The 25,004-nt window shown below is 34.7% G+C and overlaps 1 protein-coding gene and 1 pseudogene across 2 annotated transcripts in view; both read right to left on the bottom strand.

Moving 5' to 3' along the window:
• The window catches only part of LOC105485529 (1,4-alpha-glucan branching enzyme 1), a 264,234-nt gene that overhangs the window by 102,399 nt on the left and 136,831 nt on the right, over window positions 1-25,004 (bottom strand). The window lies entirely within an intron of this gene.
• LOC139362090 (protein SET pseudogene) lies at window positions 5-19,514 on the bottom strand (annotated as a pseudogene).

The raw sequence follows: 25,004 nt of genomic DNA, 5'->3' as shown, positions 1-25,004 counted from the left end.
AAAATATAAGAGGAATATGTATTTAAGCAAAATGTAAAGAGCATTTTCCTTAATTGTTATAAATGTTTGCTATTAACTAAAATTATAGGGCTCTATCTCAAGAACCATAATGTTCAAGAAATATAACATATATAAAAGTCACAAAACTACTAATAAGAATCTCAGCTGGCTGATGAAACTCATTCAAAAAGGAAAAATTATTAATTTTTATAGTCCACAAAGTCACTTAATATCTAAGAAAATTTAGGGAAAAAATTTTTTAACATGAACTCTAAAACCAGAGACCCCGTCTTATTCAATGCTGTGTTCTCAGCAACCACAAAAGTCATTACTATATAGTAGTGCTCAAAAAAAGCAAAGGAATAAAATCTATTACCAGTTCCCGAATTTTTAAAAAGGATTTTCACGTAATATAACCATAATTATGTGATTTTTCTCCTTTCATAAAATGCATTTTCATTATCAGTACAAAAAGTACTTTCAATGACTTTTTGCTTAAAATAGTTCCTCCTGCTACAATTTCAAACAGATATGATTCAGAATAAAAAGTAAAAGATAAAAACAGAAAATCAACCACATGGTAAGCAACATTACATTGACTAGACTGTTGTTTCGTGGAGGTAAAAAAAGAAAACCTAATTAACAAAAATCACATTTAATAAAGTCCAAAGTTTTACGAGTTTCAGAGTCCTACATCCATAAAAAGAGGAAAACAAAGAAACTGTATAACTCAATTAAAAACACCACACGAAACAAGTCTGTTTTGGACAAGTGAAACGAAGGCATCATCAATTAGTATTTTCTTTAGTCATATAGTATGGTTGACTTCTCTATCTTATTATAACTGTGCTTTTAAGACTTTAATACCTCATTTAGTTTAATGGCAAACCTCCGTAATAGTGTACACAAATCTTTACCCCAGTTGAAATTTATGTATTTTTAAAACCTTGCATATATTAAAGAACAATCTGACATAAATGAAGATGAAGTCATCAAAATTAACTTCAGAATTGTAAATCCAAACTTTGGGGAAAGATGAGTGTTGTTAGTAATTAACTGTTTTAAATAAGTTACTTTGAGTTTTGAAAACTTACTAAGTTAAAAAAGAAAAGAAAAGAAAAGAAATCCAAGCAATCTAATAGATATAAAAGGGAGACAGGAGGTTCAAGATTTTAAGGTTAAGCAATCTTGAAGGTAGTATTTGCTTATGGTTCTATAATTGCACATTCATAACGGTTTAAGGGGGAAATCCTGTTTAACAGAAGAAATGAATAGAAACAAACAGATATACTAGAACTGCATAAGATCAAAATCACTCTATTTTGCAAAGGAATTTTCATTACTATATTGTTTCTAGTTTTCTTATAATTAATACATTTTATTTTTCAGAGTTTTAGATTCACAGAAAAATTGAAAGGAAGATACAGACAGTTCCCTGTCCCCAAACATATATCTATATTTTTTAATGAGTTTGCTATGAGAATTTCAGAAAGACTTGAATAAAATTGCATACAAATAATCCTTTGAAAATAATTTTTTGAAAAGAATACACTCTTCTAAGTAAAGGGAAAGATAAGTGAATTATATTGCAATTCAATGGAAAACAGAAGAAGGAAACGATGTGAACTTGATCATTGAAAAGAAAGAATTGCCTAGTGTCACAGCAGGTTTCATTAAAGTCAAAGGTAATGAAAGTCCTACTGATTCCTTTTACTACAATATTTAATCTATTCTATTCTTGACCAAAACAGGAAATAAACTGTGTTTAAAATATTAAAATAAAAAGACACACTTGGGGATAACTATGTCACTAGACAGATTCTTGGCGTGTATGAACAACAAAAAAATTCCAGTGACAATCAGAAAAGAAACAATAGTGACCATGGAGCATCTAATTGAAAAGTTCTCATGGGTTAAAAACCGCATTCTATTCTTCAGATCTCTGAAATACTCTTTCACATTGTCTAAAAATGATAAACAGTCTTTTAAAAACTACTTCAAGATTAAAGTGATAAATCAAATTTTTACTGCTTTTAATGTCTTTTATATTTTATGAATCATTAATGAAATACAATAGACAAAATTTTATGAAAGTAAACTATCTAGAACAAAATAGTAAAGAACAAAAATCCAAAAAGTTTTATTTTTTTAACCAAATATCAGGAAATGGATTTAGGAAAAAGCCAAATATAAAATTTTAAGGCCAGTAGCAGCAAGTTCAAAGCAAAAGTTTAAAGCATTAATTCTCTGGCTAAGTCGACTTTCTAAAACTAGATTATTAGTATCAGTTATACAAAAATAACCAGTCTTATAAGGGTAACATTTTATAAATAACTAGCCTTTGTTGTATAAGAAAAAATAAATTGTCAGTTTCTAAGGATATTAGTCTTAGTTATGCTATGTTAAATTTTCTGCACAAAAGCACAACCTTTACGTATATAATTATAAAATACTTAGTACACATTACTGGAGAAAAAACTTCTTCCCTAATCGTTTTGTCTCATGGGTACCCAGACCTCAAAATCAAGTGGAAGATTCTTAAATTCACATTAAAAATCCAAGTATGGAAGGACATCCAGCAGAGGTACCCTATTCTGCACCCCACCCTACAGCAGTCACATGGACCATGAAAACAATAATCTCATACAGGAAGGAACTAGTTCACTGAATCTAAGATTTGTCTTTGAAATAGAGCAAGCTTAAAGAATAAGTCACCAGTCAAAATACTGATTTCTGAAAGATGTTCAATATTACTTCTACTCTTATAATTTCCAAATTCAAGCTCATAGATTCCATTTTTCCTTTTGTGGGGTGTTGACAGAAAAAGGAGTACAAAGTATTCCAGACTATGACTGAATTAGAAATACTGTCCAGTGTGCTCTCTAGTAGTAAATGAACTGAATCACCTCAACCGAATTGTTTGCCTTGAGTCAGAGTATGACAATGTCTGGTAAAAAGTACAATAAAAAAGGCAATTTACTTTTTCTACCTCAAAATGTCATCAAACAGCCCATAACACAGTTGATATATCCAGTTGATTAGAATCTCATAAAAATATACAGCAGAATTTAAGACAGTTTTATGTTGGTGCGTTCCAACAGACAAGCCTGGACTTAGATTACTCCATTGGCATACAGCTTTTAAAGCCTGTCCTTACAAACCCCTTACTGGCCAGAAGCCTAATTTCTGAACAATTGGAGGAGCCAGATGCTAACTTTTAGATGGTGATGCCAAATATATATATATATATACACACACACACACACATACACATATATACACACACACACACACACCCCTCATTGGTCAAAATGAATGTGTTTAAGAAGTAACCCATTTTAGTTCTTAGCTTTATATCTTAAACTAATTAACACATATATTAGAAACCAGCACTGTGTTATTTGTACTGTGCATAGTCAACGGATTAGAGCACTCCCAATTTATTTTTTGGAGCAAAACAAAATCTCTAATATCCAGAAAAAAAAAATGAAATGCAACTGACTTTCTTATGAATCATAAACCACTAAAAAAATGTTTAAATCAAAGGTGCCTAATATAGAAACTGAATACATCGATGGATAATACATACATTTAAGGATTTCTGGCAATCAAAATAATCATGATTCTAATTGGCTTAGATGTCTGAAATATTCAACCTGTAATCAAGTAATAAGGATTTCTTAAGGAAATTTTGTCACACAGATAATTCCAATACTAAGGTTTTTAGGAAATATCCCTAAAATCAAAAGCTGTTGATTGTCTCACATTCTGCCAATAATCTTTATAATGAAATATAGACAAATTTTCTCAGTAAGCAACTATCATCAAATAGAATGACATTTATTTAATAATGTTGCATTTTGTAATCCAAGCTTATTTGCCTAATGTTCTATTTATTTGTGGTCCAGAAAAACCTCTGAGATTTTCAAAATTTGCAACTTAGTTCACTGGATGTTACTAAACCTACTAATATTGTATATTAATAAATAAGAGACATTACTAAGCAGCTGCTAAATATCAAAAAAATATAAAGGAAAATATCGTGTTCCTCTTAGATATTCTGTAGGCTTTTAGGCTGAATGTGTATTAAACAGTACATCATAAAACCATGAATCCAAAACCTCATGTTTTGATCTGTGTATTTCAACTGAGGCAGTAGATTGTGAGGAAAGACGAGAAAGGTATAGAATGCCAAAAAAAAAGCCTTAAATTATAATAAAAATGACATATTTTTAGAAAGATATTCTAAAATATCACCGTTTAATATAATAATGGGTAACATCGAACTACCTGGTTTACTTTAAAAAATTAAAAGAATTCATTAATCAATTTAATTCTAATTAAATTAACCAACAATTAAAAATATTATGTTTTGCTCATAATTTGTATAAGTTATGTTACAAACTCAGCCAACTGGAATTAAGAGAAAACTTGAAATGATCAAAAAGTAGTAATTCATATCCAGTAGCAGATAACAGTATCATCAATAATAAAATAAAACATATCTGGATTTTTAGACACTGAGAATTAAATAGAGGCTATTGTATATATTAATTTCAAATACTATTAGATAATGAGTAGCACAAAACTCTAGTGAGACAAATTATTCATTCAACTACTAAAAATCTGTAATAATAGAAATTTCAGAATGTAGGTAGTTATTATAAATTATGGTTTTGAAGTTCTTTTCGATATCACATAATTTTCTGGATTTTATTCTGTGCAACTTTATTTTATGTAAATTAATATATTGTTTAATCAGATTATATCCACTGAGCTCCAGTTATCTACATCCATTAACAAAATAAAGCATTTTCTTCCCATAAGGCCTAAATTGTACTTAGCATATTAAATACTTTATTAAAATTAACTCTATTTGTATTATATGTAATTCCAATCAGGTATTCTCTAGGAAATAAGTAGAAAAGGATGATATGGTGCTTTCATAGGCTAAATGATTCCAATCAGACTTTTACTAAAATAATAAAATACTTGAGAAATTTCCAAATCATGTTCTTCTCTAATTTAACCTGTATTCTTAAAAATTGGTTATCTGTCAAGTAAGATTAGCAAAAGGCAAACCTGAAGTGTCTGCGACGGTGGGTGTGTGTACATAAAGAGTGTGTGTGTGCGTGTGTGTGTGTGTAGGAACTGACAGTGGACAGTAGTGAGAACAAAAGTGAAGGCTAATAGTCTGAAATGATGGAAAAAGACAAGTGTAAAAGGACAACCCACTCTAATAGAGCACACCTATGCAAATCTAGATGGGCTAGCCTACTACTACACACATAGGCTGTGTGGTATATAGTATATTGCGCCTAGGCTGCAAACCTGTATAGCATGTTACTGTACTGAATACTGGAGGCAATTGTAATGCAAGGGTAAGTATTTGTATATCTAAACAGAAAAGGTACAGTAAAACACAGTATTATAATCTTATGAGATCATCATCTTACATGTGGTTGCTTGTTAAAATGTTATGTAGTACATGAATGTACATACATGTAGACATAGTATACACAGACACTCATGTTTTTCAAACAAGTTTAAAAAATCCTACTTTATCTATAAAATAAAGCTAATGACTAGTTCAAATCAAGTGACAGTGACTTGAACATATGTAATATACATCATGACAAATGTCATATTATTACCATAATTGGTAATCATCTTTTAAGAGCTTCCTTTAAAGGTAAAAGTTTGGAAACATTAACAATGCATAGACTCCTTTTTCATTTTTTCTCTTCTGATTTATTTCTAATAGATTAACTGTCATATTTAGATAAGCAATTGGCTGGGCCCAGTGGCTCATGCCTGTTATCCCAGCACTTTGGGAGGCCAAGGCAGGAGGATCACAAGGTCAAGAGATCGAGACCATCCTGGCCAACATGGTGAAACCACAGATAACAAAATTTATCTGGGCATGGTGGTGCATGCCTGTATTCCCAGCTACCCGGGAGGCTGAGGCAGGAGAATCGCTTGAACCTGGGAGGTGGAGGTTGCAGTGAGCTGAGATAGTGCCAGTGCACTCCAGCCTGGAGACAGAGCGAGACTCCATCTCAAAAATAAATAAGCCATTAAAATAATTTTATGATTGAAAAAATACATCCCTCAATTTGATAATTTCCCATTATCTCACTTAAATTTACAATTTTGTGTATGTATTTATTTACTTATATTTAGCCAGTTTTATTTTAAATGATGACTTGAGGCAACTTACAGAAATACATATATCTCAATGGTATCTGCCTCCCAAAGTGCTGGGATTATAGGCCTGAGCCATGATGCTTGGCTCTAATCAGCATCAACAATAAATTAGAATGAAGATCTTATACAAACATAAAGTATCTGGAAACTGATTTTTATTCAGTCTGAAATAATTATTTTACAGACTACTGACTTTAAATACACTACAACTGGATTTTCCTTCACTATCACCTCCGAATGATATTTTAGGAAAATATTCAAGGAAAACCATATTATAATGCATATAAAGATGCAGACATTTAGGATAATACTATGTAAGTTATTTTAAAGATGCAACAATGTACTTTGAGACCAAAAAATAGATAAGCATTTTAGAGCGGAGATGAACTGGGAAAAACTAGCTGTACAGCAATTGAGGTAGGGCAAGGTGAAAATACAGAGGCACTCAGTTCTTCAAAAAATGAATGGTGTGTGTGCACATGCATGCATGTGTGTGTGTTCTAGGAGTAGGATATCAAGGAAAATATATAGGGTCTGCTAATGATTATATTTAAATTTCAAACATCACTCTTCAATGGTATTTTGCATTAGCTTTGCTAAATAATATATCTTTCTAATTATATTTGGATACATTCCCACAAGCAAAAGGAGCTAGCTTTCAGTGGGCTTTCTGGAGTGGAGAAGAATAGAAAGGAGAAATGTGATATTATACAGAAAGAAAAAAGGAATTCAAAGTCACCAAGTGTCTACTAGCTTCCAGACTCCACGCGTTACACAGCCTCATTTAACAAGGCTGTGATATGACATTTTATGGTTTGGGAAACTGAGATTTAGAAAAGTTAAAAAACCATGTCCAGGGTCGCTCAGGTAATAGATACAGGTACAGCTCAACCTTTTGAATCTAAAACCTTGCCTCTTAACTACAATTTTATACTCCACATTCAGCGTGACTATATTAAAAATTATCTCTTGTTTTTGGCAATTTCCCTGGCACAACATCTTTTACAACCCTGTAACTTCCACATATCCATACTTTTAATATGTGGTCATAGTAGCTGCATTAATCTTCTCTAAGCCTCAGTTTTCCACACAGTAAAATGGAAGATAATTTCTGCACCCTCCTGAATGGGGATTAAATGGAATGGGTATAATGCGATGGCAGTGTTTGATATACTGCCAATCAATGAGAGTTCCTATTAAATAATAAAGAAATTTTGAATATTTGTTTATTACATATAAATTAACATTTATGGCTGTCATATATCAACGTGTTCTATTAGTTGTGATTTTCTCATACTGAAATAAACCATAAAGATAAGCATGTTTTAGCTAATATCAAAGCTAAATAATCCCTTTTTTAAATTCAGCATTTACTTTTCCTAGAATTTTATTGTATTTACCTATTTGTACATTCAACATTCATTTCCTTAACTACCTGCCTTGTACCAGGCACAATGCCAGGTGCTGGGGACGCAGCTATGAATAGCAAATACAGAGTATCAATGTGTGCTGAGTTGAGGGTCTAACAGGAGAAACAGACATTTTACAACTACAAACACAAACACATGTAATTACAATGGTGATTAATAACACAAAGAATAAACAGGGCAGTGTGAGACTGTATTGAGAGAGAAACGGTTAATCTATTCTGAGGAAGTGAAGCTAAGCTTCTCAGAAAGTGATAGTGAAAGTTGAAGCCCATAGGATAAATTGGATGATATAACACTCATTCAAAGTTATTGGAAATCACCTTACATTAGTTCAGAAAAGCCCCCGATCTACTTTTGACAGGCACAGCAGGAATATATTTTTATTACATACTATCAGTTCACTACTGTAGTCCTTAACATAGGACTTCCTTTAAAGATAGATTCAACATGGTCAACAAAATCAGATTTTGTGGAAAGGTATCTATTAAATTAACCATCTGCCTTAGTTTAAGCTCCTATATCAAATTGCCAAGACAGAGTGGGTTATAAACAACAGAAATTTATTCCTCATAGTACTGGAGGATGGAAGTCCAAAAGCAGGGTGCCAGCATGGTCAGATTCTGATGAGGATCATCTTACGATTTGCAAAGTGCCCACTTCTCACTGTATCTTCACACGGTAGAAAGAGAGTGAGGGAGCTCTCTGGGGTCCCTTTTCTAAGAGCATTAAACCCATTCAGAGCGTGGAGCCCTCCCAAAGACCCTGCCTCCTAATATCATCGCCTTAGAGATTAGAATTCCAACATACAAATTTCACAGGGACAGAAACATTCAGAAACAAAAGGAAGAGAGGAAGAAGAAATAAGAAAAGGACATTTTTCTTTATGTGTTAATTTTGTGTGACTGACTCCCTACATAATGCTTAACTATTCTTTCTTGTTTTAATCACATTTCTCCAGAATTTTTCTATTCTAAGAAAATACTTCTGAGACAGTCTTTCCAGCAGCAAACACATCTAGGAACTTCCCACTGGATACTCCTTCCGTACCAAGTCTCATCTTTTCTTGGCTGACTCATGCCCCAATTCTTGCCCTCTTCAGCCCAGACTCTGCTCTCTCTGCCTTGAGAATGCATTCCTTCCCTCCTTACTCCCTGTGGCTCCTCTATTCCTAAACTAGCTATTCATATGGTCTCTTATTCTCATTCCTTCCTTTTTCTTCTTCTAACCTCTTCTCTCTCCCTTTCCTCTTTGTTAGCCTCTCTTCCTTCTTAATCTTGATTGCACAAGCAAATGTAAAAGCCTGTCAAGCAATTCTAGGAATTGCTTATAATTCATTAAGTACACATATTTATATATGATTTTGCAAAAATAAAGATATCAGGTACTCTGTCTTGATGAATTTCGTGAGAAAATTATGTTATACTTCACTTAATGAAAATTAACTAAGCATTTCTAATACACAATGAAATAACACTGAATTAGAAATCAAGAAAATAATGTTCTAGACAATTTTGCAAAAATCAGTATATAAACGGATAATCTCTCTGAACGTCAGTGTGATAATTTTTGAAGAGGATACTGGATTATTTGATCTCCATCTTATATATTTTTATAAATTTCAATTTATTTTATTTTGTGACAGTCTCTCTCTGTCGCCCAGGCTGGAGTGCAGTGGCACAATCTTGGCTGCAACCTCTGCCTCCCAGATTCAAGCGATTCTCTTGCCTCAGCCTCCCGAACAGCTGGGATTACAGGCACCCACCACCATGCCCAGCTAATTTTTTTGTATTTTTAGTAGAGACAGGGTTTCACCATGTTGGCCAGGCTGGTATTGAACTTCTGACCTCAAGTGATCCACCCACCTTGGCCTCCCAAAGTGCTGGGATTACAGGCGTGTGCCACTATGTCTGGCCTATAAATTTAAATTAAAACTGAAAAATTAATTCAACGTTAACATTTCTGAGTTTTAGCATACAGACTAATTTGAATAATTTCACTATATTCTACTAGAATACAGACACAAAGTTTATGACATTAAATGTGCCTTAGACAATGATAGACTAATGGCCTGAAAAAAAATGACATCCACACTCAAAAATATTACAAAACCAAATTCAACCAGCACCACATCCCACAATCTCAATTGAAAGCCCAGCACAAGGTTCACAAAATCTTATTTCTTACGTGAATGTCATGTGAGAGAAAACAAGAGACAAACTGGTTCATGCAAGTAAGTCCTGTTTCCCCAATGTAATCATAAATTATTGTCTAAATGTTAAGAACCATATCTTTATATTAGTTTTGAACAAACTGACCTGAACTAAATAATGTACATAGAAATCTAAGACACTCACATAATAAAACATTAACTTTTTTTTTTTTTTTTTTTTTTTTGAGCAAGGATCTCACTTTCTAGCCCAGGTTGACGTGCAGTGGCACCGTCTCATCTCACTACATCCTGGACCTCCTGGGCTCAAGTTATCCTCTCACCTCAGCCCCCAAGTAGCCAGGATGACAGGAGTGCACCACGATGCCAGGCTAATTTTTGTATTTTGTGTAGAGGCAGGGTTTTGTCATGTTTCCTAGCCTGGTCTCGAACTCCTGGACTCAAGCAATCTGCCTACCTCGGAGTCCCAAACTGCTGGGATTAATTTATCATTTAAATACAACATTAACTCTGAAGCAGTAAAAATAAACAAATTAAAAAGTAATATATAAAGTTAATAATGTTTTCATAGTCATTGGAAATGGAACCGGAAATTAAGAACAACAAAACTCTTCGCTAAAATAAAGGCACATAAGCAAAGATTATGATACTTTTTGGAAACCTACAAAGGTCGTATTTTCATGAGGAAAACTTAAATAAGAAATTATTTAATTGAAATGTCCAAATAATACATTTTCCTCTTCTTTTCTTCCTTTCCCCCCACAGCTTACAATTTGTCTTAGACCTTTCAGAACATGTTTAACACTACAAGAAGTAAAATCATTAAACTCTTCACTGATCGCCTTTCCTCATTGTTTATTACAAGCTTGAACACACATGGGCATTCATGCAAACATATACCTCGATTTTTTTTTAAATCAAAAAAGAAATATGGCCAGCCTCTAGTGAGAGTAAGTTCATATTGGTGAATGTATGGCCTACATTGGAATAAAAATGCTTATGATTAAATATTGAAAATTTCCCCAAATGTAATATAATTCTCTGGTGACGACAACAAAAGGAAGAAACCACAAAAACATCAGTATCCTTAAGGAATCATCAGCTTCTTTTTGTTTGCTCCAGTTATAAATTTTGCATTTGCACATTGCTGCCTAGATTTTCAAAGGGTTCCGCAATGATTAATTTAACAATCTACCCATATTGCTGTAATATAACCAAAAACTTTTACATATATATAATTTATAATATCCGAATCAAGGATAAACTAGTGGCCAAAATAGAAGTTCCAACATCCAGGCATGTTATTAATGCAGAAATGGCCAAGTGTCACCAAAATATGGCTACTTAAAAAAAATACTCCTCAAGCTTGGGTGCTTTACCTCTAAAGATACACACATAACAGCGCATATTTATGACAGTCAATTTGACCTGATTATTTGACAGTAAAAAATGAATGTGTAAAAATTCTAATACTTACAAATATATATTGAATGCTTACTAAATAAATGGCAGGCCTTGTACTGAGTGCTTTGCATGAATTATTTCATGTAATTCCCACAATAACCCTCAAAGGTGCACATAATAATAGAGATTGGCACACTTTTTTGTACAGAGCTAGAAAAAAACATTTTAGACTTCATGGCCATGTAAGGTCTCAGTGTTGCATGACTCAACTCAGTTGTGGTAGGGAGAAAGAGGACATAGGCAACATGTAAAGGAATGGGCGTGGCTATATTTCAATAAAACGTTATTTACAAAAACAGGCAGCAGTCACACTCGGCCCACAAGCAATATCCTTTGCAGACCCCTGCAATTAAAATTCTCATTTTACCACTGTTAGTATGTAACATTCACATGCCCACACAGCTGGCCAGTGAACTCCGGTCTCTTATTGCAGAATCAAAGCTGCTAACTACTACATTTATCTGCTTCTTGCCAGCAATTTAAACAGCTATTCTATGGTAAAATAAAGACAAATATATTCCGGAGTAAAAGGTAAACTGATATGTTTATAAAAGACAAAACAAAATATTAGAACAAACCTTGCATTTACAATGCTAGTGATGCAAAATCTAGGAAATAAAAGTCTATGCTCCCCAAAACATCAAGATATCTGGTGAAATTTAGAGAATGCAGTCTATGCTTTAAAAATGAGCTTTCTTTAAAAGGTTATATACTTTTTAAAGCTCCATGGAATGTTTTAGGGTTCTTCTTCATATATAATGACATAGGATGAATGGCTAAAACCATGCACCAGGTGCTATACATTGCCATCAATGTCCATGCCCATTTGCAAACGTACAGTGTATAGCCAGACTGAGAATAATGGTTTTGCAAATGTACAGTGTTATGGCCAGACTAAGAATAATGATTTATGTTCAGGTCAAAATCCTGCCCAGGCAGGAAGACCCTGCGCTATTTAACAAAGTCCGATTTCACTTGGAATAAAATCCAGTACACAGTCCTGGTTACAGGTCCAGTATAATCTGATCCAGTCTAATATTTCAACCACTGCCCACTAAAGACCAGCTATAGTGTCCTTTTTTGTGTTCTTGAAGCACAGACAAGCTCATTTCAGCCACAGGTACTTCTTACCAGCTATTCTCTCTGCCTAGAATTCTATTTCCTTGAGTCAGACACCAGTCCAAATGTCAATCAGAGTTCATGCAAATATGATCTCTTAGAGGACTTCTCTGGACACCCAGTTACTCTGCCAACCATATCACTCTCAGTTATGTTTTGTTTGGCATTTATGTGATCTTTTTCTGGTTTATTATTATTTACTTTAAGTTATGTGCTATTATGTAGCATTTGTTAAACTGATTATCAATCTTCCTCAATATAATAAATCTATGCTGAAGAAGTATGGATGTCACGTTTATTTAGTTGCTGCTGGATTCCCAGAGCCTAGCAGCTGGCCTGGTGCTTAGAAACCACACAGTAAATATTTGTAAAATGAAGAAATGAATGACACATATCATTGTTCTGCAGGCTACACCATATTGCCATTTACGGTTTTATTCACTTTATTATGGTGAATCATGCACAGAAAAGAAAAAGTTGTTTAGAATCTCACAGAAATTGATTTAAAATTCACAGTGCCTTATTTTATTCAAAAAAGTACAAATATTATTTTTCTTTTTAGAACTGATAGTTGCTGCTGTCTAAAAATGGGGGAAAAACTATTGTTTATCTCTTCATAAAGTTTACTTAAAAAATAAATATGGCAGGCCAGGAGTGGTGGCTCACGCCTGTAATCCCAGAACTTTGGGAGGCCAAGGCGGGCGGATCATGAGGTGGGGAGATCGGGACCCCACCTCTACTAAAAATACAAAATTAGCCAGGCGTGGTGGTGCACACCTGTAATCCCAGCTACTCGGAAGGCTGAGGTAGGAGAATCACTTGAACCCAGGAGTCGGAGGTTGCAGTGAGCCAAGATTGAGCCACTACACACCAGCCTGGCGACAAAGCGAGACTCCGTTTCAAAAACAAATAAAAACAAAAACAAAAAATAAATAAATATGGCAAATAATTCTGCTGATTATTCATTTTGTCTTGTATTATTTTAATTATTTAAAATTTATGTATTTTTATCTTTAATTTATTTTGCATAATGTTACCCTATTCATCATGTAATTTTGTCAAAATGTTTCCCAGTTTAAAAATCATTTTATTTGACCTTAGTCAAGTCTAAAATGTCATCTATTATGCAATTGGGAACTATTTAATTCTTTTTTCTTAACTCTTTTCTAACTGAATTTCCTAACACTTAAGCTTTATTTTAATCCAACTTCTATGTTAGAATTTTTATCATTTATTACTTTTTTGTATTTGTTATTATTTTTAAAATTTTATTGTAGGACAGCATAAAAAGTATAGATAAATGAAGATCATAGATAAGAAGAGCCAGGCTTACACAAGAAATGTTATGCTCCTGTTCATCTATGATTAATTTGCCTATTAGCCCCACAAGTCCTTAGAACTAAACCCTCTTATACCAAAATTCATGTTGTTGAAAGTCACCAAATTGGATAGTCACTGAAACTGATGTTCTTTTTCAGCATGTCAGCCTGTCACTATCCATATAACCATCAAGGGTTTTCTGGGTCAGTGTTCAACTTTCCTATGCTAAACCACTGATTTCCAATATGAAGGAATTTGTAACCTCAACCCTACCACCTCCTCCTCTGTAATCTCTGCTTATGAGCTATGCCATATGTCAGTACCTTTGCACAAGGCAAGAAAGGGGAAACACCACCTAGTTAAATCCACTGTGCTTCTTCCATTGAAAACCCTTCTTGAGAAGTATTTTATTTAAGAAATATAAATTCTGAATGTTATTATTTGATTAAATCAGGCATTTAGGAAAGCCGCTTATTTGTGCAACGCTATCTTTCTCCTTTTCAGAAAAGCCCTCCTAAATTACATTTTCAAAACCTCTTTCAACCTTCACTAAAGGTCACGGAATACGTTTGTGATATTTGCTATTTCACTGACATGTAGAACTGTCACTGTGAACACTTCCCAGAACATTATTCAATGACCCCCAAACAATGCATTACATGAGATAACAACTGTCAGTTATGATATATCTGTTAACTCCTTAAGATGATTTCCTCTCCCCTTTGGCTGCTGGCAGTCTGCATGCTGGGATAAAGAAGAGAAAACTATCTTTTATTGGGAATCCATAATGTGTCCAGTGCTTTATCCATATAATCATATTTAATTTTCTTATTACACTTTTGGTAGGGTAGAGGGGAGGCAAAATCTTTACCTTTACCTGTTTAGGGTATCCAGCTGGGTCTGAGAGTTAGATTGACATAAGACAGATTAACAGGAGAAAAGCATACAAATTTATGTAATGTAAGAGCCTTCATAAGGAAATGTTGACTCAAAGAAGTAGCAAAACCTGAATGCTTATATGCTGGAGAATCACAAATATGGAAAAGTAACTAAAACAAATGAGACACTAAAGGAAGAGTAGAGTTATTTTTAACAAGGTCTGTTTGTACAGAATTCTCTAGTCCCATCTCTGGTGATAGAACATTTCTTTCCTCCTGGTATAAGGAGGGCAGCCCTTACATAGGTGTTACATCTGCTTTCAGGAAGAAAAAGGGGGGATGACAGTGTCCTTCTTGTGCCTGTTTTTCAAGTGCCTTTTACTGAAAACTCAAAACCAGCAATATGCCAACGTGGCCAATTTTGGGGTGACACATCCTGAACCCCATCAAGGGGTTATTATCCTCTAATTACTAATGAAGAAACTGAAACAGACATTAAGTGATTTTCCAAAATCACTTGGGCAAACAAGTGAAGGACTGGAACACTGGTCTACATCTGTCTGTCTGTCCACCCTCAAAAACACTGCTCAAAGTCAAAAAAACAAAAAAAACAAAAAAACTTAAAGTCGGATTTTACTCTCAGACATGGAAAATATACCAATGATTACAGTTAACATATGTCTAGACTTCTAAAATCTTATTTTCTAATGTTTGCTCTCCAGGACTTTTTTTTTTTTTTTTTTTTTTTTTTTTTTTTTTTTGCTTTTTTGCTTTCTTTTGTTATTTTGCTTGTTATTGATATATTGGTGAAGTTAATAAAGCTTTGGATGTCGTCACAAGCAGCTCATGGACTTTATGGCAATCCTCTTAAACTTGCCTTTTCTAGAGCCCACTTATTCACAAATGTTCTCTTTTCATTTATACCTTCATAAAGTGTTTCACTGTTGATATTGTTGGTTGCTAATGGTCCAACCTACTTTGGAAAGAATGGCAGTATTAGAACATTTTAGTGCAGATGTTAGAGATTGTAAACATACAAATTGTTCACAACAGTCTCGTATAGCTCAAATTTGGCACTCAGACTTGTTACTAACATAAAAATGTGATTGAAATTTATTGACAGCCAGTTACAAGAGGGATAAATGAGGAAGAAAGAGTAAAAGGGTACTCAAAATAAATAAATATATAAATGTGAGCAAATAATGCAATAGGCACAGAAATATGTGAAAATGTCAAGAAAATAATGGATTACACAAAAATTAGTATTGCTCTAAAGTATAAAGTCTTCTCAAAATAATCTTACTTTTCCAACTATTATGATGTCACATGTCTGTCCATTGGTTCAAATTTTGAGATTTTCCCTAGAGCAATAGCAATACTAAGTCATCATCATCCAAGGATACTACCCCTTGACCTTTGATATAACATGTTAGTCAGTGAATTATTTCAAGAATCCTTTGTTTTACAGACACCTGTTAGTCTTTGGCAATAGTTTTACAATAAACCGAAAAGTATCTCTTTTAAAGTTGAAAGAGTACTAAGTAGTTGAAGACAAATATGTTCTTGTGAATAAAATTTTGTCCATGTTCATAAACAAAAGGTCTACATTGGTTTCTCATAATCCATAAACACTACATAATTCGAAAAGACCTCTTTGAAAGTTGATGATCTTATTAAAACAGGAAAAAGAATAACATTTTTGAGAAATTGGGAGTGGCATATATATTTCTAATGTGACTTTTGAGAGACAAGGTTTGAATATGGCCCAGGAACTTTAGAGGTACAGTCATCACAATGGCTGGCAGAAACAAAATATCATAGCTGTCTGAAGCTCCAAGGCTTGTGGGTAACACCTGTGCCTGCAGGTGGCTCTATCTGAAAAGAACTGCACCACTTTCCTCTTCAACGGTGGGCACCATGTTCCACAGTGGGTCAGAGGTGACCAGGGTGCTTTCAAGTTTAGTTTTATAATTTTGAAGAACTGGATCGTGAGCACTGACAAGTTCCCAATTTAGCCTGTTAAAAACATAAAAGTGGTTGGCTTTCCCTCCTTTCACATAAACCTTCATTCACTAACTACAGCAGGAGATTTAATCTAGTGACCTTCTTTTGAAATCCAATTTAAATTAAATGATTGATTTTAAGACTTTGCCAGACATATACTGAGGTTTCAAAAAAAAAAAATTAATCTCTATAGTACTCTCAATGGAGAATAAATCAGGTTACAAAAAAAAAAATTGTCACTAAAGAGTGATTTTTTTTTCCCTGCTACCTTGTATACAAATTATTTATAGGAGTCTAGAAGACAGAACAGCACCAAATCTAAAGACACTGAAAGTATTTTGACACAATTGCACTTTTCAAGTACAAAATAGCAAACAAGGATGTGATGGATGTATTCCTGTACTGGGCAATGGCTAAGAAATTTCTGACTAAAATATAATATGAAAAGTCAGAACTCATCTGGTATAGTACATTCAGTTCAGTATTCCACATTTAAGAGGGATATAGACAAATTCAGGTTTGTTAATAAATAAGAATTCAAAACCAAGTAATGCAATAGGAAAAACAATTGGGGGAAAATGGAAATACACACTCTGGAAATAGAAGAAGCCCCAGGGTATAATACTCAAAGGCACACTATGTGGAAAAGTTATTGGATCTGCTTTGTGAGCTTCCATGGGTTACAAATTGGCAGACAGATTCTAAACCCAATATAAAAAAGAATTTTCTAATGGAGAGACCTGTCCAAATATGAAATGAGCTATCTTACAAGATCAGTTTCATCTTCTGAAGACATTCAAGGGAAAGGTGAGTTACGGATTCTAAAGAAAAGACTAAAGATTAAACTATAATATTGAGGTCCTTTCCAAGTCTAGAGTCTGAATTTTTTAGGATGAGAATTGTCTATAATTAGACAGCTCTCAAATTGATAAAGAGGGCATGTCAAAGTAAAATACTAGTATATAATGAATAGCATTAGTTAGTAGAAGAAATAACTGTAACTAAGACATAGTTTACAAATGCTTTTTTGATGAAGAGTCAGGGAATATCCAAACATAAGCAACATGACAAGTTTTTGAATTGTGAAAAACAGGAAATATTGAAGAAACACAAGAAAAACCTCAAGAGAGATCATATTGGGAAAAAAAAGTATTTTTAACATCATGCCTAGTAAAAGTAAATACTATTACTAATCTCACTAATATGCATTAATCAGTACTAATTTAGCAGTGGTGGGAAGAAACAAACACTAGTTTAAGAATGCAAAATTTCTAATTATAGGAATATTAGAATGTTTTAAGCAGGAATGGTTCATAAGACATTTACTTTATCAAGATTACGTATCTACTAAGATCATGCCACTCTTATAGTATTAAATCCATGCTTGTTTAAAAAGAAAAGAAAAAAAAAACCTTAAAGAAGCACTCTGGTTCCTCATATTGCCTCTTTCTGCTGGCTTTATTCTGTGTTTGACTTGAACGTTTCATCACATCCTTTCCAGATTTCCATTTGATTCTGGTGGACTTTGAAGATACATCACCACTCTCATTGGGATGAAATTCTTTGGGAAGAATTTTATTTTCAAAGTAAGGATTTTCATCAAAATAAAAATCTATTCTGTAACCTGTTTCAGTATCTTCAAATTCTGTCACTTCAACTCTGGTCAAATAATGTAGTGCCTCTTTGTCCTCCTCCCCAAGCAGTGCGAACACTTGGTGGATGGTTGACAAATGTTGTTACTCCCAAATTTGGGATTTTGGCGATCAATTCTGACCTCTTCTGAAAAAGTGGATATTGGAGTTTGTTACATTTCTATTCTACTTTCAACATCTCCTCACTGGCTTGTTCATTAAGTCTCTTTCATTTTGTACTTCATCAATGTGTTCAATTGCTTCTTGCTGGGTTTTTTTGTCCCTTCGTCAGCAAGCCTGCAGAAGCAGATGTCTCCTTCGGTCCCACAGCAGGAGGTGGTCCAGAGAGCTTCTTTACCTGATTTACTGACCATTCTGATGCACATAGTGTGGGTGAGTTAGGATAGTTCATCAAAGATGGTATCTGGCCAAACCCATTACAGTACTACTTGGTTCCTGATATGGATGATGAAGAAGGAGAAGGAGAAAAAGATGATGATGATGATGATGATGACGATGGTGATGCAAAGGAGGAAGGATTAGAAGATACTGATGAAGTAGGGGATGAGCATAAAGGTGAAGAAGATGAAGATGATGAAAGGGAGGAAGGAGAGAAGGATGAAGGAGAAGATGACTAATGGAACACTGATGGATTCCAACCTTCCTATTTTAAAATGTTCTCCAGTCCCTGGGAGCAAGCTGCAGTCTTATTTTTCTCTCTCAATCTCTCTTTTTTTTTTTTTTCCCTTGTCCTCAGTCACCCTGTTCTTGAGGACTCTTTTCTCTACACCATGTTTCTCAACTTATTTTGGGGAAAATACCTTGAGCGAAATACAATGGGAAGAGTCTCTACCCCTTTCTGTTCAAAATTCATTTTTATCCGTTCCTGTCTGAACAAAAACTGTATGGAATCAACACCACCAAGCTCTGTGGGAAAAAAGAAAAAACCTGCTCCCTTCACACTACTGGAAGCTGGAGGGTGCTAAGCCCCTGGGTAGTAGTGCATAGAATTCTAGCTTTTGTCCTCCTTTCTCTGTATATTGCAATCAGAGGGTACACTGTGTTTCTATGTGAATATGGACAGTTAGCATTTACCAATATGGATCTGTCTACTTTCTCTTGTTTAAAAAAAGAAAAAAAACTTGAAAAATGGGTTTCTAGAAGGTCAGCAAGGGGTGAGTTTGAGATGTCTCGGTGGGTTAAGTGGGCATTTTGACAATATGGCTTCTCCTTTGGCATGTTTAATTGTGATATCTGACAGACATCCTTGTAGTTTAAGATGACACTTTTTTTTTTTTTTTTTTTTTTTTTTGTATGTGGTATACAGTTTTTTTTATTATTATTATTATACTTTAAGTTGTAGGGTACATGTGCATAACGTGCAGGTTTGTTACATATGTATACTTGTGCCATGTTGGTGTGCTGCACCCATGAACTTGTCATTTACATCAGGTATAACTCCCAATGCAATCCCTCCCCCCTCCCCCCTCCCCATGACAGGCCCCTGTGTGAGATGTTCCCCTTCCTGAGTCCAAGTGATCTCATTGTTCAGTTCCCACCTATGAGTGAGAACATGCGGTGTTTGGTTTTCTGTTCTTGTGATAGATTGCTAAGAATGATGGTTTCCAGCTGCATCCATGTCCCTACAAAGGACACAAACTCATCCTTTTTTATGGCTGCATAGTATTCCATGGTGTATATGTGCCACATTTTCTTAATCCAATCTGTCACTGATGGACATTTGGGTTGATTCCAAGTCTTTGCTATTGTGAATAGTGCTGCAATAAACATACGTGTGCATGTGTCTTTATAGCAGCATAATTTATAATCCTTTGGGTATATACCCAGTAATGGGATGGCTGGGTCATATGGTACATCTAGTTCTAGATCCTTGAGGAATCGCCATACTGTTTTCCATAATGGTTGAACTAGTTTACAATCCCACCAACAGTGTAAAAGTGTTCCTATTTCTCCACATCCTCTCCAGCACCTGTTGTTTCCTGACTTTTTAATGATCGCCATTCTAACTGGTGTGAGATGGTATCTCATTGTGGTTTTGATTTGCATTTCTCTGATGGCCAGTGATGATGAGCATTTTTTCATGTGTCTGTTGGCTGTATGAATGTCTTCTTTTGAGAAATGTCTGTTCATATCCTTTGCCCACTTTTTGATGGGGTTGTTTGTTTTTTTCTTGTAAATTTGTTTGAGTTCTTTGTAGGTTCTGGATATTAGCCCTTGGTCAGATGAGTAGATTGCAAAAATTTTCTCCCATTCTGTAGGTTGCCTGTTCACTCTGATGGTAGTTTCTTTTGCTGTGCAGAAGCTCTTTAGTTTAATGAGATCCCATTTGTCAATTTTGGCTTTTGCTGCCGTTGCTTTTGGTGTTTTAGACATGAAGTCTTTGCCCATGCCTATGTCCTGAATGGTACTACCTAGGTTTTCCTCTAGGATTTTTATGGTATTAGGTCTAACATTTAAGTCTCTAATCCATCTTGAATTAATTTTCGTATAAGGAGTAAGGAATGGATCCAGTTTCAGCTTTCTACTTATGGCTAGCCAATTTTCCCAGCACCATTTATTAAATAGGGAATCCTTTCCCCATTTCTTGTTTCTCTCAGGTTTGTCAAAGATCAGATGGCTGTAGATGTGTGGTATTATTTCTGAGGACTCTGTTCTGTTCCATTGGTCTATATCTCTGTTTTGGTACCAGTACCATGCTGTTTTGGTTACTGTAGCCTTGTAGTATAGTTTGAAGTCAGGTAGCGTGATGCCTCCAGCTTTGTTCTTTTGACTTAGGATTGTCTTGGAGATGCGGGCTCTTTTTTGGTTCCATATGAACTTTAAAGCAGTTTTTTCCAATTCTGTGAAGAAACTCATTGGTAGCTTGATGGGGATGGCATTGAATCTATAAATTACCTTGGGCAGTATGGCCATTTTCACGATATTGATTCTTCCTATCCATGAGCATGGTATGTTCTTCCATTTGTTTGTGTCCTCTTTGATTTCACTGAGCAGTGGTTTGTAGTTCTCCTTGAAGAGGTCCTTTACATCCCTTGTAAGTTGGATTCCTAGGTATTTGATTCTCTTTGAAGCAATTGTGAATGGAAGTTCATTCCTGATTTGGCTCTCTGTTTGTCTGTTACTGGTGTATAAGAATGCTTGTGATTTTTGCACATTAATTTTGTATCCTGAGACTTTGCTGAAGTTGCTTATCAGCTTAAGGAGATTTTGGGCTGAGACAATGGGGTTTTCTAAATATACAATCATGAAGATGACACTTTTAAAATAAATTCTCTCCTAATGATGACTTGAGCCCTGCCACTCAATGGGAGAATCAGCAGAACCTGTAGGATCTTATTTGGTATTGACATTCTCTATTGTAATTTTCTTCTTGTTTATTTTTAAATTTTCTCTTTGTTTCACTGGAAAGGAAAGATGGTGCTCAGTTTTAAACATTGAAAGTGTACAAGTTGCTTTGTTAGAATAAAACTAAATGTGTACACAAACACACACAAAACCCTTAAAACTACTGATTGCATTCACAAACTCTGGAACAATATCTGAGTTACCGTTTTTGTTTTTTTAGAGTTAGGATCTGGCTCTGTTGTCCAGTGGTGTAATCATGGCTCACTGCAGCCTGAAACTCCGGGGCTCAAGTGATCCTCCTGCCTCAGCCTCCCAAGTAGTTGGGACTACAGGTGCACACCACCACTCTTGGTTCACAATTACTTTTAAAGCATCGATCTCATCTAATATTATTAGATCGACAATTTTTAAAATTCTTTCTCTATAAATTTAGTGTGTGTCCCCTATAGCTCAATCTAATCTAAGGGGGAAAAAAAACCCTATCATAATTTCTGAACTGTGAAATTGAAGATTAGTTCTGAATCAAAATATTCTTAATTGGCATTGATGTTCTAAGTGATTGCATAAGCAGCAGATGTCCCTGGTTTGACTAAATTAAAATACAAGTTGCTTTTTAAGAATCTATTTGAGGCCAGACATGGTGGCTCATGCCTGCAATCCCAACACTGTGGGAGGCCGAGGCGGGGCCTGGGGTGGGGAGTATTGCTTGAGCCCAGGAATTTGAGACTTCTTTTCTACAAAAAAATGAGGAAAATCGGCGCCATGGCTCACGCCCATAATCCCAGCACTTTGGGAGGCCGAGGCGGGCAGATCACAAGGTCAAGAGATCCAGACCAGCCTGGCCAACATGGTGAAAACCCTTCTCTACTAAAGATACAAAAAATTAGCCAGGCATGGTGGCGCATGCCTGTAATCCCAGCTACTTGGGGGGCTGAGGCAGGAGAATCGCTTGAACCAAGGAGGTGGAGGTTGCAGTGAGCCAAGATCGCACCATTGCACTCCGGCCTGGAAGACAGGGTAACGTTCCATCTCAATAAATTAATAAATAAGGAAAATTAGCTAGGTGTGATGGCATGTGCCTGTGTTCCTGCTACTTGGGAGTCTGAGGTGGGAGAACCATTTGAGCCCAGGGCCCAGGAGCTCAAGGCTACAGTGAGCTGTACTCCAGTACAGGTTACAGAATGAGATTTTTTTCTCAAAAAAAAAAAAAAAAAAAGTTTTTGTTTTGTTTTAAAAATACTCTATTTGAAAACGTATTAGCTATGTCAATAGGTTTTTGAAAACGAAGACTACTGCCAAATGCTGTCAAGAGGGAATACTTAAATCATTATTAACCTTGGGTATATTTTCTTCCAGCTGCTTTAGAATTTGTATGCCAAACCTAAATTCTTAACCTTTTGATCTTGAGAAAGCTGTAGATGTATATGCAGTTATGAGAAATGATACAGAGGGGTACTGTGTTCACTTTACCCATTTTCCCTAAATAACATCTGGAAAACTATGGTACAATACCACAGCCAGGATATTGGCACCAATACAGCCAAGACACAGAACAATTGTATCACTAGAAGGAATCCTCTTCTTGTCCTTAAGCACTCCTGTTTTCTCACCACTACCCTTAACCCTGGAAAACACTAATTTTTTCTCTATTTCTTTGTCACTACAAGAATGATATACAAATGGGATTAAACAAAATGGAATATGTCCCTTTGGGGACGAGCTTTTGCTACTCCACATAATCCTCTGGAGATTCATTCAAGCTGTGTGTCTACTCATTTTTATTGCTGAGTAGCACTCCATGATATGGATGTACTACACTCTGTTTAATACACTGAAGAACAAGTGGGTTGTTTTCAGGTACTGGCTATGATGAATAAAGTTGCAATGAACATTTAAGTGTATGTTTTTGTGTGAAAAAAGTTTTAATTTATTTGGAATACATACTCAGCAGTGCAACTGCTTGCTGGCATGTACGACAGTTGCATATGTAGTTTTACAAGAAACTACTACACTGTTTTGCAGAGTGAGTATAGTATTTTACACGCACGCCAAGAATGATCCAGTCTTCTTGAATCCTCCCCCGGCATTTGGTGTAGTTACTATTTTAAGTTTAGCAGTCTGATAGATACGTAGTGATATCTCATTGTAGTCGTAATATCCATTTCCCTAATGATGTCGAATATATTTCCATCTGCTTATTGGCCATCTATCTATATATTCCGTTTACTCACCATTTTATGATTATTTTAACTGTGGCGTTTTGACACATTTATATATTGTGGATTTGAGACCTCTTTGGGTACGCGCTTTGCAAACATTTTCTCTGAGTTTGTGCTTCTTGTCATTTCATCACCTTAACAATAACTTTAATCACAATCTTGAAGTAGTCCAATTTATCAATTTTTCCTTGTATTGACAGTATTCTTATGTCAAGTCTAAGAACTCTTTGACTAATCCTACGGCTGAAGATTTTCTCCAGTTTTGTTTTTCTAAAATTTTTCCAATTTCACATTTTACGTGTTAATCCATAATCTATTTTAGTAAACTTTTGCATAAGGTAGAAAATTTAGGTTGAAGCTTATTTCTATGGATGTCCAACAGGTCTGGTATCATTTGTTGAAAAGTCTATCATTCCTCCACTGAAATGCTTTCGTACTTTTGTCAAAAATTAGTCATGGACATTTGTGTATGTCTATTTCTGGGTTGTCTATTCTGTTCCATCAATTTGTCTATCCTTTCACTGATACCATACAGTCTTGATTACTGTAACTATATGAGACTAAAAATTGGGGAGACTGATTCCTCCCACTTTATTCCACTTACACGAGATTGTTTTAAGTGGTCTAATGTCTGTCTTACCATACAATTTTGAAATAATCTCTATGGCTACATCTATAAAAATGTCGTTCAAGATTTTGATAGGAATTGTCTTAAACAGCTTTTGATTTGGAGAAAAATGACATCTTTATTACTTTGAGTTGTCCAATCTATGAACACAATATGCATCTCCATTTACTTAAAATTTTCTCCTTTCATCAGTGTTTTATAGTTTTCATTATACATTCCCATACATATTTTATTGGATTTTCATCTTACTACTTCTTTTAAGACAGAAAAAACATGAAGAGAGGGATGCAGGAAGGGAAAGAGAGAAGGAGGGAGAGAACAAGTGTTTATAAATAGTATATTTTTTAATTTTAATAATCACTTGTTAATTACTAGTATATAGAAATACAATTCAATTGCTTTTTAAATAGTTTTCTGGTGTACTGCAACCTTGCTCATCTCATTTATTAAATTCTAGAGGGGTTTTGTTTAGATTCCTTGGTCTTTTCTATATTCTCTATATACAATCATGTCAACTAAAAAGAGAAAGTTTTATTTATCCATTTTGATCTCTGTCTTATTTCCTTTTCTT

This window comes from Macaca nemestrina, chromosome 2 (genome assembly GCF_043159975.1).
Source record: "Macaca nemestrina isolate mMacNem1 chromosome 2, mMacNem.hap1, whole genome shotgun sequence".
Classification (NCBI taxonomy): Eukaryota; Metazoa; Chordata; class Mammalia; order Primates; family Cercopithecidae; genus Macaca; species Macaca nemestrina.
This window is presented reverse-complemented; position numbering and strand designations above follow the sequence as displayed.